Source organism: Bufo gargarizans, chromosome 3, assembly GCF_014858855.1.
Source record: "Bufo gargarizans isolate SCDJY-AF-19 chromosome 3, ASM1485885v1, whole genome shotgun sequence".
NCBI classification, from domain to species: Eukaryota; Metazoa; Chordata; class Amphibia; order Anura; family Bufonidae; genus Bufo; species Bufo gargarizans.
The window spans coordinates 440,594,533-440,611,809 of NC_058082.1; positions in this window are offsets into that span (position 1 = coordinate 440,594,533).

Genomic DNA, 17,277 nt, shown 5'->3' on the forward strand with positions numbered 1-17,277 from the left:
ATATATATTTATTTAAACATAGAAACATAGAAACATAGAATGTGTCGGCAGATAAGAACCATTTGGCCCATCTAGTCTGCCCAATATATCTGAATCCTATGAATAGTCCCTGGCCCTATCTTATATGAAGGATAGCCTTATGCCTATCCCATGCATGCTTAAACTCCTTCACTGTATTTGCCGCTACCACTTCTGCAGGAAGGCTATTCCATGCATCCACTACTCTCTCAGTAAAGTAATACTTCCTTATATTACTTTTAAACCTTTGCCCCTCTAATTTAAAACTGTGTCCTCTTGTGGTAGTTTTTCTTCTTTTAAATATGCTCTCCTCCTTTACCGAGTTGATTCCCTTTATGTATTTAAAAGTTTCTATCATATCCCCTCTGTCTCGTCTTTCTTCCAAGCTATACATATTAAGGTCTTTTAACCTTTCCTGGTAAGTTTTATCCTGCAATCCATGGACCAGTTTAGTAGCTCTTCTCTGAACTCTCTCTAGAGTATCTATATCCTTCTGGAGATATGGCCTCCAGTACTGCGCACAATACTCCAAGTGAGGTCTCACCAGTGTTCTGTACAGCGGCATAAGCACTTCACTCTTTCTACTGCTTATACCTCTCCCTATACATCCAAGCATTCTGCTGGCATTTTGTGCTGCTTTATTACATTGTCTTCCCACCTTTAAGTCTTCTGAAATAATTACTCCTAAATCCCTTTCCTCAGATACTGAGGTCAGGACTGTGTCAAATATTCTATATTCTGCCCTTGGGTTTTTACGCCCCAGGTGCATTATCTTGCACTTATCCACATTAAATTTCAGTTGCCAGAGTTCTGACCATGAAACATGATTAAAAGAATTAAAAACCATGTATGTGCGGTTAGTTAAGATATGACACATCACAAACGCCACTACACCGAACCCTAATCCGCTCAACAATCACTTATATATCACAAAAAGATAATAGTACATAAAAATAAGCTAAAATAACTAGCCCCAAAATAAATACATCCGGAGTCAATTAATCCATGAATAAAGACTAGTCATAGAGCGTCATGTACCATCAATCAATGGTATTAGTCACCACTATATAACATTGCATATCATGCCCAAGGAACACATATACAGGAGGGTTCACAGAGCAGCGACACCCCTTAGGGGATCTGTATATGTTTTCCTTATACATGATTTGCAATGTTATATAGCGCAGTACAGGTCTGGTTCTAGCTTTGTTAGAAAAGTATTGTCATATACTATATGATGTCTGATTTTCATTCATGTCATAACACAGGAACTTTGATTGACAGGGCCAGGCATTATGATGTTCTCACTGCCTGGCCCTGTCAATCAAAGTGCAGAGGGTGTGGCATTTGCAGAGAGAGCTGAGCCTCTAGGTGTAACGGTAACGCCCCCATTGCTCCTAGAGGCTCATTTACATAGATTAAAATATACTTTTTCTTAGCAACGTGAGCACGTATGAACATGGGACCAACAGAGATGTCTTCAGCTGCCAAGCAAACATGTAACAGGTCTGCCAGTTTCATAGTGACAAATCTGCTGACAGATGCCCTTTAAAAGAAAAGTACACGTTATACAAAAATCCTTGTGAAACAATGAAAACGTATCATTATCAGGGAAAGTACTTGATTCAACAATACATAGGGCTGTTTTCACGTTCATATTACACACATCCATAATATCCACAAGTTGAGAATAGAAGATTGTCTTTGTTTGACGTGAATACTATTGTTCAGTGGACAGACCACATACTGACCAGGGCGCACATACAGCATAGTAGGATGTTATGAAACAATTAATTATAGGAAAGGGCTGTTCTGATAACTGAATCCTCATGTGTATCCAGTACAAAACATGTGTATGTTTATTATTTCTGTAAAGCTTGGACTGTGATACATTTTGCAGGTTACTACTACTGTTTTTTTTTTTTTTTCTGAACCTCTATGTCCTCAAGATGTCTGGTGGCTGCACAGCAATATTCACTAATACTATTTTCATGTATTATTGCTTGCCCTTTCTTTTTATATGGCTCCGGTCTGCTAAAATTTGGGGAACAACACAGAACTGGTGGCAAGATGACGCTTTTTATGACTCTACCCTAATATGGTTAGAAACAAAATATATATAAATGCTGCTCGTGCGTATACCATACAGAAACATACAGATGTTTATACTGTATAGGGATAGCCCAATAAAACAAGTATGATTTGCAAAAACTGAATTTACAATGTTTCTTTAGGACTGCGAGTCTACTGGTATATTTATCCAATATGGTCAATATCTATAGACACCAAGAGGACTGGAGACTGGAGCACCCTATGAAGCATATGGACTACTGATCTCTTCTAAGGAGTTAGATCTTAGGACTAGAAATAAGTGAATATCTTGAAATTATTTTCGTGTCTGATTCATCAAATCTTTATAAGAATTTGATTTGTTTCCAAATCGATTCTACCCAAATAAAAAGTGCTCCAATTGGCCTGAAAATTGGTATATACAGTATGGAGTTCCTTGCCACATAAGAACTGGCGAAATGTGAGGACAGTCTCATGGATATGGCCAGTGCCACCTGCAAGCCATGGTAAAGCATTGCCCAACTAGATTTATCATGTGCCCTATGCACGGAGCATGGGTTATTTTTAGTGTTGAGCGAATTGAAGCATCCAAAGCGGAATTCGATCTGAACTTTAAGAAAAATAAATTTGCAACAAATCTTGAATTTCCTCACGCTTCGTGGTAACTAGAGATGAGCGAATTTCTTAAAAGTTCGATTCAGCTGCTTCGCTGAATAAAAAAAAAAAAACGTGCTTTGTGACTAATTACTTCGTCACAAAGCGCATTTTTTTGTAAGTAGCGGATGCAATGACAGGGAGCTGCAATAGCGCCGCCCCTGTCATTGTACCACTCAGATGCCGCGTTCATACATGATCGCGGCATCTGAGTGTAAAATTAACAATAAACAAAAATGTAATCAAACTTACCACCTCCATTTGCTCGCAACGGGCCAGCGTGATGATGTAATCTCGCGCCCCACGGGATTTCAGCCGAGATCTTCAAGCAAAAACAAAACAAGTGGAATATTGTATCAAAAGATATATTATTTATTATAGAATATAAAAAATGGGGAACAACGGAATGTTGTAATACAGTACACGGAGAAGCACAGAGTGAGTCAATTCAAAAAGACACCATGAAATAGCGCAAAATAATGCGCATTCGGGTACGGTCAATTGTGAGGCAAAGCTAGGGCTCTGGGCAGCCAATGAAACACTAAATGTGCTGTTAACCTAATTACAGGTATGGCACAACCAGTACCACAAACAATTTGTAACCCAGAGTCGTAGCTACATACACTCGATATAAACAGCACCATCAACCCCATATAATCATATTAATGACAAACCTGGGGTGAAAGATTAGATGTAAATAATGCAATTTAATACATGGGTGGTACCATAGGTGTACGCCTAAGTGCATGGGACCCGGCAAAGACCGTGCAGGGGAACCATACACAATAGTCAAGCTAAATGCAGACCGTACCTGAGGTCATGGTGAAGATGGAAATGACAGACCCTGGCGCTGGACCTCGACGCGCGTTTCACCTCACGGCTTCGTCAGGAGGTACTAACTAGTGTGTGGGCAGGGTATATATAGGGGATGTTGGGGGAAGGGGCAATGGACTGCAATTACCTGCATTCGGCGCATCTGAGAACCACACAAACGGGCGCAGGAGGCTCCATGATAGGCGGCGTCATCACTCTGCGCATCCACATCCGCACACCGCGCATGCGCGGCGAAAGTAGCAGACGTGTCGGAGCGCATCGTGATGACGCCGCCCAGCGCATGCGCGCCCCGCGACCCCCGTGGAACGCAGATGGACCGCAATCTGTGTCTCCCACAGAGGTAAAGGGATAAAGCTGGATCGCATAATTGCCAAAATATGGTTGAAAGTCCACCTGTCACGTTGTCACCGGGCCCCATGCACAAAAGGACTAATATATAAATGGAAAAAGATTACAAGACATAATACCTGACAGCAATAAAAGTAGCTGGTAACTCAATGTGACTCTACGTGTATATTCATATTCACCAGTAGTAGTGTAAATTTAAAACACATGCGGATCCATATAAATAGGACCATAATAGTGCGGGCTGAATAGGTGCCGCTATCATTCATACATCGGAATGATGTTTATAAGCATATTGTGAACAAATGCGTGGCAATAAAACCACATAAATGACCACTATCGTGGCCATACAATAAATATATAATACTGTGTATCAAGAAAAGAAGAAAAAGAAAAGAAAAAAAGTGTGAAGGATCTTGTCAGATAAGGTTATTGTAGTTAATGGGGTATATACAATCATCAATGCACATAGATGAAAGGGTTTTTTTCAAAAATATGTGCTATCAGTACCAATGGAGCCATAGTGTACCCCATGTACATAATGATGCAATCTCTCCCCATGTACACAATGATGCAATCTCTCCATCAACAGAATAACCATGTGAAACTGCACAGTACGTGCAATAAGACAATTATTTCAATAAAAAACAGTCATTTGCTGGTATTCCTTAGGATAAAATTGTATGGTGTAAACCCACTGTGATGGTGGTGGGGGCGCGCGGGGTGGTCCCCTGGGCAACAGAAGGTAGCCCGCGGGGTCGACACGGGCGCACCCAACCAACCATCCAGCAGAAAACAAAAAGTGCATAAACAAAGTCCTAGGTTGAGAAGGGGTGATCGGGTGGCACCACCGGCGGAAGAGGCCGCCGGCGGGGACAGCCGAGACACCCCCCCTCCCCCCATCTGCCAAGGTAAAAGACAGTGACCAGGGCAATATAAACAGTGACAGTGAGGACACAAGGCGATCAAAACGGCACCGCAGGCGTCGTTAGGAACCGTATACGAGGCCAAGCGGAGCCCACACAGATCCACAAGATGAGAACAGGGCCACAATGGACGGAATCCTGCCCATATGTCAACGACAATACGATTGTCGGACAGGGACTCCCCAAAGGTGACATCGTATCAAAATAAGGACCTAATATTAGGTAATCGATGTCATATGATTATGTTGCTAGAAGGTCTTGGCAGACGTCCTCTCCTGTGGTGGTCCTGTCATCCTAATAGGTAATTCTATCCATCGTCCTCAGTGCCCCACAGGAATGAATAACGTGATCTCGAAAAGAAAAATAATAATACCAATATTATAAACAATACAGTGTAATAAAAAAGACAAAAATAATAATATATACCCTGCAATAAAATTCGCGCAATATTCATAGAAAGGAAGAAAAACTGATAGCTTCATTGAGGCCATATGGGGTGACGGTGTCGAGGTTGACAATCCACCGGGTCTCTCTACGAAGTAGAGCCATTTTAATATTGCCACCTCTAGACCCTAGGTGAATTCTGTCAATACCTCTCACCGTCAACCCCCCTGGATCGGACCCGTGGAACCTGCGAAAGTGTCGTGGAACCGCCTGCAGTGACTCCCATTCCCTCTCTGGGATTTCTGCCGCTGCTCGGATCTTACAAGCGTGTTCCAAGATCCGTATCTTCAGAGCTCTCTTTGTCATACCGACATAAGAGAGGTTGCATGGGCATGTGAGGAGGTATATTACAGCCACAGTATTACAATTGATATAATGTACGATCTTAAAGTCTTTACGACCAGAGGAGTCACTGAAGGCGGTGGAACGGATCATAAACCTACAGGCGGCACATGCTCCACAAGAAAACGACCCCCATTTGGGACCTTTACTGCCGAAGATACTCCCCTTGGGTGAGGGGACATAATGGCTCTTAGTAAGAATGTCACGTAAGTTACGTGACCGCCTCCACGTGATCTGAGGATATGTGGGGAGACATACCGCCAGATCACCATCAGTGTGGAGGACCGGCCAATGTCTCCTCAGGACATTCTGAATGTACCTCCATTTCGAGTTAAAGGGGGTAATAAATCTCACACATGTATCCCGATTATTCCTTTTATCAACTCTACTTACCAACAGGGAGTCTCTGGATGTTTTTTTAGCTCTTTCATAGCCCCGTTGTATGGTGTCATGCTGGTACCCTCTTTCGAGGAATCGTTGTGTCAGCACATCAGCTTGTTGTTTGAACTGCTCATCATTTGAGCAGATCCTGCGAGTTCTGAGAAACTGCCCTGTCGGTATTGCCCGGATCGTATTGGGATGGTGAGCAGAGGAGGCGTGGAGAAGGGCATTGACGGCAGTGGACTTTCTGAAAAGATCGGTGGACAGGTAACCATCAGATCCCTTAATGATCATTATATCCAGAAATTCGACATTGCTGAGACTATATTTCCAGGTAAGTCTGATGTTTCGTGTATTCTGATTGAGACGAGCCAGGAAGTTTTCTAAGGCCGGAATAGTGTCCTGCCACAGAAAAAACACATCGTCTATATACCTAGACCATAGGAGTGCGGCATCATATCCTGGTGTTTCTTGGACAATTTCTCTCTCCCACAGCCCCAGGAACAAGTTGGCGTATGAGGGGGCACAAGATGCCCCCATAGCTGTTCCCTGGAGCTGTAGGAAGAGGCGGTCCTTAAATAAAAAATAGTTATGCGTGAGCATAAACTCTAACAATGTCAAGATGAATTCAATCATGCCATTGTCATAGTCAGACATGGTAAGAAAGGATCTAGATGCTCGCACTCCCTGGTCATGGTATATAGACGTGTATAACGACTCAATGTCGCATGTAACAAGGACCACGTCGGGATCGACATGGATCCCATTGAGTCGTCTCAGCATGTCGGTAGTATCCTTGATGAAAGAGGGGAGAGTTTCTACACTTTTCTGGAGGAAGAAGTCAATAAATTTACCTACATTGGTGCACAAGCTGCCGATTCCCGAGATAATGGGACGCCCAGGAGGGTGGGTACGGCTCTTGTGCACCTTGGGAAGCAAGTATAAGGTAGCTTTGACCGGAAAGTCAACTCTCAACCCCTCCATCATTTTGGTCGAAATAATACATTGATCACAGGCTTCTGTAAGAATGTCATCCAACTCATTCTTGTAAGAAGTAGTGGGATCCTTCTCAATCCTGAGGTAACATTCCTTGTTGTTAAGTTGCCTAAAGGCCTCTCTCTCGTACATCTGCACAGGCCATATCACGACATTACCCCCCTTATCGGCAGGTTTAATTACTACATCTTTTAAATCCTGGAGCTCCCGAAGTGCCTGTCTCTGTAGACGGGTCAAGTTGTCTTTGCCAATATATACATGGTCTATATTTAAATCTTGTTTAACTAATTTTACAAAGACATCCACTGCGGGGCACAATGTTTTGGGGGGGAATGTACGTGAGCGCCTGTGCAGATGCACGGGAGATCTGCTAGGCACAATGGCCAGCTGGTCCTCCAAGAGGGATTCGAGATCGCGAATCGCCTGCCTCTCAGCCGGCGACATCGAGGCAGTCGCATCGTGACCACGACTGAAATGCTTCTTAAATAGAAGCTTCCGAGCAAACAGTTCTAAATCCTTAACCACCTCAAAATAATCAAATCTGCCCGCAGGAGAGAAGGATAGCCCCTTCTGCAAGACCTGTTGTTGTGTTGGAGTGAGACTAATAGTGGAGAGGTTAATTACCTTCAACTCTGTGCTTTCTTCCCTCGGCCGTTCCCCCTCCAATGTTTCCGTTTGTGTACTGGGGTACGTAGATTGTAACCTCCCCTTTCGGGATCTGGACCATGCGACGCGGCCTGGCGTCCTTCTAAAAAAGGCACGCCACATTCTTCTTCGGATGTTGAGGACACCAAAGATTGAGACCGTGAGCGGGATTCGAATCTGGGGTTAGAAGGCAATTTGATTTGTTTCCAAATCGATTCTACCCAAATAAAAAGTGCTCCAATTGGCCTGAAAATTGGTATATACAGTATGGAGTTCCTTGCCACATAAGAACTGGCGAAATGTGAGGACAGTCTCATGGATATGGCCAGTGCCACCTGCAAGCCATGGTAAAGCATTGCCCAACTAGATTTATCATGTGCCCTATGCACGGAGCATGGGTTATTTTTAGTGTTGAGCGAATTGAAGCATCCAAAGCGGAATTCGATCTGAACTTTAAGAAAAATAAAATTTGCAACAAATCTTGAATTTCCTCACGCTTCGTGGTAACTAGAGATGAGCGAATTTCTTAAAAGTTCGATTCAGCTGCTTCGCTGAATAAAAAAAAAAAAACGTGCTTTGTGACTAATTACTTCGTCACAAAGCGCATTTTTTTGTAAGTAGCGGATGCAATGACAGGGAGCTGCAATAGCGCCGCCCCTGTCATTGTACCACTCAGATGCCGCGTTCATACATGATCGCGGCATCTGAGTGTAAAATTAACAATAAACAAAAATGTAATCAAACTTACCACCTCCATTTGCTCGCAACGGGCCAGCGTGATGATGTAATCTCGCGCCCCACGGGATTTCAGCCGAGATCTTCAAGCAAGATGGAGGCTGGCGGCCAGTCGTAAGCAAATGGAGGAGGTAAGTTTGAATTTTTTAGTTTTTTATACTATTTTAGGTTAAATTGATTCACTGACACGAAGCACAAGGAAATTCAACTTGTAGGCAAATTTAATTTATCCTGAAATTTTTATCGAATTCTACTTTGTGGGATTCGATTCGCTTATCTCTAGTGGCAACTAATATTTGTTTTTTTCAAAATGGTGGCTATATATGTCACAAAGTGAAAGTAAGAAACCTGGAAACGTGACATGAACCATAATGCTTTGCAGCCACCCAATCAGCAGATTTCCATCCCCTGTGATGTCACAGCCCTTTAAAAGCCTCATTCCGTGAGGTCTCCACCATTTCCCTGTGATCTCTGTGACAAGCTCTGGGGACAGTGTTTAAGAAGCCTTTAATTTTTGAATATTGGATAGACTGTAGGGAAAGTGCAGGGACAGTGTATGGAGATCGCAGGGAGATCAGAGAGAGAGTTTTCACACACTGTAGTGAGAGCATAGGGAGACTGTGGGGACAGTGCAGGCTCTGTAATCTGAAGCTGAAGGGAGCCATAGGAGGCAGCCCACTTTACATCAATCCCTGTGTAGGCCACAGAGCTATCTAATTATTTTTTACACTGTAGGGAGAGCATAGAGAGACTGCAGGGATAGTGCTATATAACTAAAGATGATTATTATTATTATCTAATTGAACAGTATCCGCCTTGTTAAATAGATAAGCAATTCCATTAAGCCTTGATTCTCAAATTTGGGTTAATACGCTGTATAATTTAACTGTTATTGAGGTGTCCACCTTATTAGAAAGATAAGCAATTTTATCACACTTTGATTCTCAAATTAGGGTGAATAAGATGTTTAATTTTACTGTAATTGGGGTTTCCACATTGTTAAATAGATAAGCAATTTCATTACGCCTTGATTCTCAAATTGGGGTTAATAAGATGTCTATTTTTATTGTTATTGGGGTGCCCACCTTATTTAATAGATAAGCAATTTCATTACGCCTTAATTCTCAAATTGGGGTGAATAAGATGTCTATTTTTACTGTTATTGGGGTGTCCACCTTGTTTAATAGATAAGCAATTCTATTAGGCCTTGATTCTCAAATTAGGGTGGATAAGATGTCTATTTTTACTGTTATTAGGGGTGTCCACCTCGTTTAATAGATGAACAATTCTATTAGATCTTGATTCTCAAATTCGTAACATAGTAACATAGTACATAAGGCCGAAAAAAGACATTTGTCCATCCAGTTCGGCCTGTCATCCTGCAAGTTGATCCAGAGGAAGGCAAAAAAATAAAAAACTGTGAGGTAGAAGCCAATTTTCCCCACTTTAGGGGAATAAAAAAATTCCTTCCCGACTCCAATCAGGCAATCAGAATAACTCCCTGGATCAACGACCCCTCTCTAGTAGCTATAGCCTGTAATATTATTACACTCCAGAAATACATCCAGGCCCCTCTTGAATACCTTTATTGTACTCACCATCACCACCTCCTCAGGCAGAGAGTTCCATAGTCTCACTGCTCTTACCGTAAAGAATCCTCTTCTATGTTTGTGTACAAACCTTCTTTCTCCAGACGTAGAAGATGTCCCCTCGTCACAGTCACAGTCCTGGGGATAAATAGATGATGGGATAGATCTCTGTACTGACGCCTGATATATTTATACATATTAATTAGATCTCTCCGCAGTCGTCTTTTTTCTTAAAGGGAACCTGTCATGTGGATATTTGATTATAATCTAACTAATTATATACACAATCATTAACTACTAAAAAGTGCCTTAGATTTATTCACTTACTGGTGTGACAGATGGTTACCTCATAATATACACACCAAGATGCCGCATGCCGCATGTTAATGAGCTGATTGGAGTCCAGCGTGATGTCATTGAGTCCAGCGTATATTTCATTCAGAGCTATAGCCACTCCCCTGCCGACCTGCTGCTGATTCATATGGAAAATAACTGTCATTCAGCAGCAGGTGGGCGGGGAGAGTCAGGAGCTCATAAATATTCATGACACATCATTATCAGCTGGAGCTTTTCAATACAAGATGTATTGGCAGATTGACTGGGTCATTTAAAGAAAGTGACCCAGCATTTTGAAGAGAATCAGTCACTTATTTATGTTGCCCTTAGTTAGGACACCATAAAACTGGTGACAGGTTCCCTTTAAGTGAATAACCCTAATTTTGATAATCATTCAGGGTACTGTAGTTGCCCCATTCCAGTTATTGCAAAAACACAAATGCAATGGCACTCTGCAACCAGCACTCTGCCCTGCCTCTATGCTGGATGTTGAATGAGGCATTAGTGTACATTTTGGCCAAAGTGTAATAAGCCACTCACCACGTCAAGGTCGCCTCCATGAGTGGTCCCTAACACTAGTTCCTACCTGTTATGGGCCATGACAGCCACACAAAGTCCAGGGAGCGCAGGTACAGCATGCACGCCAGGCACACTCTGCTTTTTACCCCGCCCGGTGCCATAACAGCTTCCATCGGATCCAGGGGGTTCAGTCAGCACAACCCTGTATGCAGGTGCACATTGCTATGGCGAAATACATGACTGAACCCCCCCACATTTTTTTCTTTGTAGTATATATTGGAGGTGTGGCGATCTCCATGCAGTCATGCACACCTGACCAGTTAGTCTGCCCTGGAGGCTGGTTTTAAAGTCAGTATAAAACTGAGTCAGCTTTTATAGCATCTACCAGTAGCCATTTGGCTCCAGGAGAAGTATATAGTGGGCTCAGCATGCATGTTGGTACTTGCATCCCTGGATCCGATGGAAGCTGTTATGGCACCGGACGGGGTTAAAAGCAGAGTGTGCTTGGCGTGCATGCTGTACCTGCACTCCCTGGACTTTGTGTGGCTGGCATGGCCCATAACAGGTAGGAACTAGTGTTAGGGACCACTCATAGAGGCGACCTTGATGTGGTGAATGGCTTATTACACTTTGGCCAAAATGTACACTAATGCCTCATTCAACATCCAGCATACAGGCAGGGCAGAGTGCTGGTTGCAGAGTGCGATTGCATTTGTGTTTTTGCATTTGTATGTGTATTTTGCCATAGCAATGTGCACCTGCATACAGGATTGTGCTGACTGAACCCCCCACATTTCATTCTAGTTACTACTTTAGTTGCCCTCCTCTGGACCCTCTCCAGCTCTGCTATGTCTGCCTTGTTTACAGGAGCCCTGTACTGTACACAGTACTCCATGTGTGGTCTGACTAGCGATTTGTAAAATGGTAGGACTATGTTCTTATCACGGGCATCTATGCCCCTTTTGATGCAACCCATTATCTTATTGGCCTTGGCAGCAGCTGCCTGACACTGGTTTGTGCAGCTTAGTTTGCTGTTTATTAAATTTCCTAGATCCTTTTCCATGTCAGTGTTACTGAGTGTTTTACCATTTAGTATGTACGGGTGACTTGCATTATTCCTTCCCATGTGCATAACTTTACACTTGTCAGTGTTAAACCTCATCTGCCACTTATCTGGCCAAGCCTCCAATCTATCCAGGTCCCTCTGTAGTAGTTTACTGTCCTCTTCAGTGTTAATTACTTTACACAGTTTAGTGTCATCTGTGAAAATTGGTACTTCACTATGCAAGCCTTCTACAAGATCATTAATAAATATATTGAAGAGAATAGGGCCCAATACTGACCCCTGAGGTATCCCACTAGTGATAGTGACCCAATCTGAGTGTGTACCGTTAATAACCACCCTCTGTTTTCTATCATTGAGCCAGTTACTTACCCACTTACAGACGTTTTCTCCCAGTCCGAGCATTCTCATTTTATATACTAACCTTTTATGTGGTACAGTGTCAAATGCTTTGGAAAAGTCCAGATTTACGACATCCATTGATTCGCCGCTGTCAAGTCTAGAACTTACCTCCTCATAGAAACGGATTAAATTAGTTTGACATGACCGATCTCTCATGAAGCCATGCTGATATGGCGTTATTTGCTTATTTCCGTTTAGATGCGCTAAGATAGCATCTCTTAGAAGACCTTCAAACAGTTTACCCACAACACATAATAAACTTACCGTCCTATAGTTTCCAGGCTCTGTTTTTGGACCCTTTTTGAATATTGGCACCACATTTGCCACGTGCCAATCCTGTGGGACATTCCCTGTCAGTATAGAGTCAGCAAATATCAGAACTAAGGGTCTGGCTAGGACATTACTTAATTCCCTTAGGATACGGGGGTGTATGCCATCCGGTCCTGGCGATTTGTCTATTTTAATCTTTTTAGGTCGCTGATGTACTTCTTCCTGGGTCAGACAGGACACTTATAATGTGGAATTTATTTTTCCATTCAGCATGTCATCTGACAGTTTATTTTCCTCAGTGAATACATTGGAGAAAAATATTTAACAGCTTTGCTTTCTCCTCGTCGCTCTCTGCGACTCCCCCCTCATTATTCTTTAACGGGCCGACACCTTCAGATTTATACTTTTTAACATTTATATAATTGAAGAACATTTTAGGGTTAGTTTTACTCTCTTTGGAAATTAATCTCTTGGTCTCTAGTTTGGCCGCTTTTATTAGTTTTTTACATGTTCTAATTTTTCCTTATAGTTTTTCAGTGCTTCCTCACCACCCTCCTGTTTTAGTGATTTATATGCTTTCTTTTTGTCATTTATTGCTTTCTTTACAGTTCTATTTATCCACATTGGTTTCTTTTTGTTCCTTAACCTTTTACCATACGGTATGTACCTCTCACAATGCGATTTTAGGATGCTTTTAAAGCTATCCCATTTTGTGGCTGTATTTTTGTTTTTGAGGTCTTTGTCCCAGTTAGTTAGGCCTATGGCCTCTCTTAGTGGGCTAAATTGAGCTTTTTTGAAGTTTGGTATTTTTGTTCCTCCCTGTAAAAAACGCTCTTTTGAATGATAATTGGAAGGTTATTACTTTGTGGTCACTATTTCCCAGGTGTCCCCCAACCTGCACGTCTGTTGTTCTGTCAGGCCTATTGGTTAATACTAAGTCCAGTATGGCCGTCCCTCTAGTGGGGTCCTGAACCAGTTGGGAGAGGTAATTGCCTTTGGTTATTGCCAAGAACCTGTTTCCTTTATGAGATATACAAGTTTCAGTTTCCCAGTCTATACCTGGGTAGTTGAAGTCCCCCATAATAACCACCTCATTATGATTTATCGCCTCGTCTATCTCGTTTAGTAGCAGATTTTCTGTGGACTCTGGTATATTAGGTGAATAAGCTATTTTTACTGTTATTGGGGTGTCCACCTTGTTTCATAGATAAGCAATTCTATTAGGTCTTGATTCTCAAAAAGGGCTGAATAAGCTGTGTAATTTTACTGTTATTGGGGTGTCCACCTGCCTTTCACAGTAACTGTTTCACTACCAGAAAGGACTAGCCATGCATGTTGCTGCAATCCACAGTGATGTACATCGAAATACACTTTCCCTCCAGTAATGGGATATAGCTGATTTAACGTGCTTCTTGACAAATTAATGCAGAACTAAGAAAATTTTATGGAAAAATTTTGTCAAGCGTCCGAATATTTTTTTTTTCAATTTTTTTTTTCAATTTCGCTCATCTCTAGTTATTTCCCAAAATGCAGCACAGCAACAATGTTCCTGCCATTGTCGCTGACTAACTTGATCATTTAGAGTTGGCAGGGAGACAGCCAACAGAATGTTTGCTGCTTGATGCACTTTAGCAACTGATCAGCTATGTAGCTACTCTCGCCCTGGCTGATCAGCTATAACATGGCATGTCAAGGGTTCACTTTACATATATGAGAGGAGGGAAGGGGAGTGGAAGCAACATTCTGCTCTTTTTCTGTTGTGGACAGAAGGATGTCCATTGAGGAGGACGTCAAGAAGGCAGATAAGCACTTGATATGAGAACCAGACTGACATAAACCTAGAGGTGTCAATATTATTATTATTATGTTTATTATTTATTATTAAAGCTACATTCATTACATAGCGCTGTACATATGAAAAGGGGTATACATACATAATACAGACAATTGCACTAAGCATGAACAAGACGAGTTACAAACTGGTACAGAAGGAGAGAGGGCCCTGCCCGTGAGGGCTTACAATCAATGGGAGAAGGACACAGTAGGTGAGGGTAAAGATGGTCATGGTGGTATAGAGGCAGCAGGGTCACTGGTTGTAGGCTTGTCTGAAGAGGTGGGTTTTCAGGTTTCTTTTGAAGGATTCCACTGTAGGTGAGAGTCTGATATGTTGGGGTAGCTAGTTCCAGAGTGTGGGGGATGCAAGGGAGAAATTTTGGAGGCGATTGTAGGAAGAGGTGATAAGAAGAGAGGAGAGAAGAAGGTCCTGTGAGGATCGGAGATTGCGTGTAGGGATGTATCAGGAAAGTAGCTCAGAGATGTAGGCAGGAGACAGGTTGTGGAGGACCTTGTATGTATTTGTTAGTATTTTAAACTGAATTCACTGGGCAATGGGGAGCCAGTGAAGGGATTGGCAGGGAGGAGAGGCAGAGGAGTAACAGGGTGAGAGGTGGATTAGTTGGGCAGCAGAGTTGAGAATAGATTGGAGGGGTGCAAGAGTGCTAGATGGAAGGCCACAGAGGAGGATGTTGCAGTAGTCTAGGCAGGAGATGATGAGGGCATGTACAAGAATTTTCGCAAGGTTGAGGAAAGCGAGGATGCAGGAGATGTTTTTAAGTTGGAAGCGGCAGGTGGTGAAAAGAGCTTGGATGTGCGGTTGGAAGGAGAGGGCAGAATCCAAGGTCACTCCAAGGCAGCGGACTTGGTTGACTGAGGAGAGTGTGCAGCCATTGATCGTGATCGATAGGTCTGTTGGGAGGATGTGGGAAAGATGGGGAAAAGATGATGAATTCTGTTTTATCAATGATAAGTTTTAGAAAGTGAGAGAAGGAGGAGGATATGGAAGATAGGCATTGTGGGATTTTGGATAGTAAGGTGGTGATGTCTGGACAAGAGAGGTAGATTTGTGTGTCATTAGCATAAAAGTGATACTGAAAGCCATGGGACTCTATGAGCTGTCCCAGGCCGAAAGTGTAGATAGAGAAGAGCAGGGGTCCTAGGACAGAGCCTTGCGGGACACCAACAGAGAGGGAATGAGATTAGAAGGTGGTGTAAGAGTGGTAGATGCTAAATGTCCGCTCTGTGAGGTATGATGTGATCCAGGAGAGGGCCAGGTTAGTGATGCAAAGAGATGAGAGAGTTTGCAACAGAAGGGAGTGATCGACAGTGTCAAAGGCAGAGGACAGGTCAAGGAGAAGGAGGACAGAGTAATGTATTTTGGTTTTAGCTGTTAGTAGGTCATTGGTGACTTTGGTGATGGCAGTCTCAGTTGAGTGGCGGGGTCGGAAGCCAGATTGTAGATGGACAAAGAGGGAGCAGGAGGAGAGATAAGAGGACAGTTCAGAATGGACATGATGCTCAAGTAGGTCAAGAGGCATATGGAAGAAGTGATATGGGGCGATAACTGGACAAAGAAGATGGGTCAAGTGAAGGCTTTTTGAGGATGGGTGAAATCGTAGCATGTTTAAAACCAGAGGGGAAGACACCAGAGGTTAGTGATAGGTTGAAGAGATAAATTAGGGTGTAATGACCGGCGTCACACAAAGGGAGGGAAAAGGGAAGGCCCTGCCCAAGGGAAAGGGAAAGGTGGTGACCCCTGACTCACCTTGCGGCTGGCACCTGACTGCCCTGACGTCCCTAGACGGGTTCCTCACCCGTACGCCGATCACGTGCCTAAACCCTGGCTTTCCCTTAGATGAGCCCTAGGTAGTGAACGGGGCGGTGGGATCACTAGTCCGCACCACTGACACTAAGAGGAAAACACCAAGGAGAGGACAGACAATACAGACAAACATATAATCCCAGGTGGGCGACAAGATCCGGAGGGTAACGTTCTGGAACAACAACCAGGGAACGCAGCAACACAGCTCCAGTGGGTCAGTATAGAAGTCCAGGCAGGAAGCTCTATATCTGGCAACCAGAGAAGTGGGAGAGGGGAATATAAGGAGGTTGGGAGTGCTGGACAAGGAACAGCTGAGGAGAAGGAGCTACGGATCCCTGAGTGAGCCAAAAAGGGTTGCAAAGCAAACCCAGAAAGCTACCATAAAGAAACAGCCCTATCTTTCTACATAGAGCGCACAGCCAACCGCTGCGACTTCCTGACCCCGGGTATAACGGAGTCAGGCGTGGTTCTTGACACCCTCGTGACATAAGGCTGGGATAAACACTGTGGTGAAGTTAGGGATGAGGTGGGATGGGATTTGGTCAAGTGCACAGGTGGTGAGATGTGATCTGGAGAGTAGAGTGGAGAGTTTTTCTTCTGTAATGGTGGAGAAGCAGGTTTTGGGAGAAAAGAACTGAGCAGTTGTGTAGAGGGTCTGTGGGGACTGTGCACTGAAGCTTTCTCTGATGTTGACTATCTTTTGTTTGAAGTATGTGGCAAAGTCCTCAGCTGAGATGAGAGGAGAGGGTGGGGGCGCTGGGGGACCGAGAAGGGAGTTAAAAGTGTTAAAAAGTTGTTTAGGGTGGTGGGACAGGGAAAATATGAGAGATGAGAAGTAGTCCTGTTTTGCATCAGCGAGTGAGGATTTGAAAATGAGGAGGGATTGCTTGTATGTGGTGAAGTGATCCTTAGAGTGGGATTTTTTCCATCGCCACTCAGCAGCCCTGAAAGCTTGTCTGTTTTTTTTTTTGTCAGGTTAGTGAGCCAGGGTTGTCTGTTGATTTTTCGGGTTTTGTTGTGTGTGAGGGGGCAACAATGTCCAGAGCTGTA